This window comes from Cyprinodon variegatus, unplaced genomic scaffold, assembly GCF_000732505.1.
Source record: "Cyprinodon variegatus isolate N-32 unplaced genomic scaffold, C_variegatus-1.0 Scaffold481, whole genome shotgun sequence".
NCBI classification, from domain to species: domain Eukaryota; kingdom Metazoa; phylum Chordata; class Actinopteri; order Cyprinodontiformes; family Cyprinodontidae; genus Cyprinodon; species Cyprinodon variegatus.
The window spans coordinates 215597-218863 of NW_015150934.1; positions in this window are offsets into that span (position 1 = coordinate 215597).

Here is a 3267-nt window from a genome sequence, read left to right on the forward strand (position 1 = left end):
TCTCAGACACAGAATGAGTTCAAAGGTAGAGAAAGGTGTAAAAATTAAAGTAAGAAGTCATGAAGGCCTGTATTCACAGCCTCACCAGGTAAAAATAATAAAACATATAAATGATCAGGCTACGCAAAAGCAAAAAGAATGTCCAATTTAGGTTTTCTTAAAGAAAATAAAAAATTCTACATTTCAAGGAATCAATATCGACCATCGATTAGCATCCAAATTATCCAAAATCTAAAATATCCAAACTTTTTACTGTATTACTTACATTTTAATTTTAAGCAAACATACACTCTAAATTTATTATAATTCTCTCATCCTTCCATTCTGTAACTAATGTGAGGAAATATTGGGTCTAAAATAAAAACCTTTCTTCCTATTTTTCTAATCAACATAATAAAGCTATCAGAGCGGTGAGTTGTGCTTCAGCTAATTTATTCTTTATTAAATGAAACTAAACGATCAGATCTGCTTCATCTAAACTCTGCAGTTTTCCTTCTTTACTCCAGAAAACACCGACTGGAAGATTTAATCCCAGTTTTAAAAATCAGGAAAATCTCCAGCAGAGGATTAATTCATGGAATCGTCTAAATGATCCAAAATGATCAATAATTATATAAGAAAGGAATTATTAACAAAACATAAGAGAAAATCACAAAAATATTGATTAATGTTTCTCAGGAAGAAATGGAAGGTAAGAAAATGTGTTAATTATTGCATCTAATGATATAAATATTGATAAATAAAAAATTTATCCTAAAAATGGTTGATTGTCGGGACTAAACAGCTTAATCTAAATCATTGGTGAGTTCAACATTTTCTATCATTAAAATAATTATTTTTTCTTTTTTTGTTGAACAGATTTCAGTTGAAAATAGTTTTAAAATATCGGTGTCTTTTTTTCTGCCATCTTTGAACTACATTTTAATTGTATTTTGGGTTCCAGCAAAAGTAATTTGTACTTCAGCCTAATCCTAATCCCTCAGTGCGCTGAAGAGCCTCTGCTACATAATCTTAATCTGTTATTAACTGGAATAAAAATTGTAAAAAAAAATATGAATCAATTTATTTAGTGAGGAATTTACATTTAACATCAAAGTTTCCCTTTAATAAACAATGATTCTCTGATAACTGATATTCTAACTTCATAAACTGCATCTTTAAAATATTTTTAACTAATATTTTCCTCTAATCTGACCAAGTTTCAGGATTTTAATATCATCATAAGGAAGTTTAAAAATTCAAAAAGTATTAAAGAAACCATTTTTTATCCAAAATCAAACAGAACATTCTTAATGTCTAATTGTTTAAAGTTAATTATCAGTGCTAATAATCAGAGGAAGAGGCGGTACTGACTTGTTTTCTGCTGATGGAGAATGAAGCAGCGGAGAAAGTTGAGCTTATCTCTGGATCTGCTCCCGTCCTGTGCAGCCTGGGATGTAGAACATCTCCTCTCCTGGTGCCGATATTTATCCTGCATCCATCCTGAAGCAGGCCTCGTTCTCAGGAAGCCGCCCACCATCTCCCCAGAAGCTTAGACGTCCCAGGCATGTTTCCTCGCTTCATGGGTGGCAGGAATCCACACCTTCATCCCTTCGAAGATTTCACAGAAAGTTTCATCACCGTCTCTGAGTCGCTCCGGGTCTAATCAGCCAGTAGATGTTTAGGAACTCCTAAAAGCCGTTATCGCTGATTCTCCTGATCTGATCCAGCTTCCATCATTTCTGCCGTTAATATGAGCATCTATGCCTCCTCTGACATCATCGCTAAAGATTCTGGCCTCCAGGGTTCCGGTTCTGCTTGTCTTTTCTTCTTTTTTTTTGCTTTATGTGTGACTGCATGCTTACCTTTAAAAAAAGATTAGTTCTGTAAAAACTTTGGTTAAAACAATGAATTTGATTCATTGATTTCTGAAAAAAATGGAAAATTTAGTGATCAAACAATTACTATCTGAAGTGTGGTGCTGCCACTCTGGGTCCCTGAGCAAGACCCTTCATGCTAATGCCTGCTTTGGGGAGTGGCAGCCTAGAGGTTAGGGGATAGAGCTGAGTTCAGCTCCCACAGACTGCCACTGTGGGTCCCCTGCTCCCCAAGGGCTGCACAATGGCAGCCCACTGCTCCCCGGGGGGATGGGTTAAATGCAGACGGGGAATTTCATTGCACTCTACTTCTGACAGTGGAATGAGAATAAAAAAAGAAGAGGAACCAGACCTGAAATTAAAACATTTTCGATTCGAGGTGAAAAAAATCCTCTCTGTCCGTGAATCCATCAAGAACTCCTCCAGTTTTAGATTCATGTTTCAAACTCTGTTGAAAAAAAGTTCCTTTTGCTAAAAGATGAAAAATTGAAATGAATCTTAGATTAGCAAAGTAACTATTATTTGCAGCCCTGCTGAACGTTTCTCTATCAGATCTGATCTAATCAGGATCTAATTAAGGACCCAGTCCTGAAATCCTCCCATGATTCCCGGCTCCCTGCATCTTATTCAGCTTTCTGCTGAACTCTGAGTCACTAAGGAGCTGCCTCTGGGCCACACGTACAGCAGCAGAGACACTAGTAGCAGCCAATGAGGTTTTCACTTTTATCGCCCTTTATTGTTCCTAAAAACAAACCCAGAGGCAGTTAGGAAGAAGCTGCATCTTGCAGCCAGATGTTGCTAATCTACTGCATTAACTGATCCGCTCAGGCAGCTCTATGGAGAGAAGGAGCTTTCTCAGTTTGACTTTCCCTGTGGGGTAAATTAGAAACAATCCCTTCTTTGTCCATTAGGGGCAGATCACTGCTGCTATGACATCATGATGATGAAATGGCCCTGTGACTGCAGGGGGAGGGGTTTTCTCTTGCTGCACGAGTGGAAAAGCTCCCTTCAGCTGGAATGCTGCGTCATTCCTGTCTGTGACTCAGCCCACTTTCTCTGGAAGACTGAGACGGCGCTTTGCATGAGTTACGTATTCGCTCCATGTGTGCTGAAGAGTATCACAGCTTGACCTGCTGGAAGCCTGCGTATTGAGTCAGAGAGAGGCCAGTGACCTGAAGTTTGCAGAAGGCTCCATGTGCTGATAAAAAATAAAAAGGCTTGTGTGAAACTGCTGTATTACAAAAGAGTAAATGTAGAAAGATTGAGCTAAAAGTTCAAAAGTGACCAGAAAGATGCAAGCAACCAGAAATCTGGAGCCTACAGAGAAGCAAAGGGATCATAATAGCAGAAAAACAGGATGGATGGATGGATGGATGGATGGATGGATGGATGGATGGATGGATGGATGGAT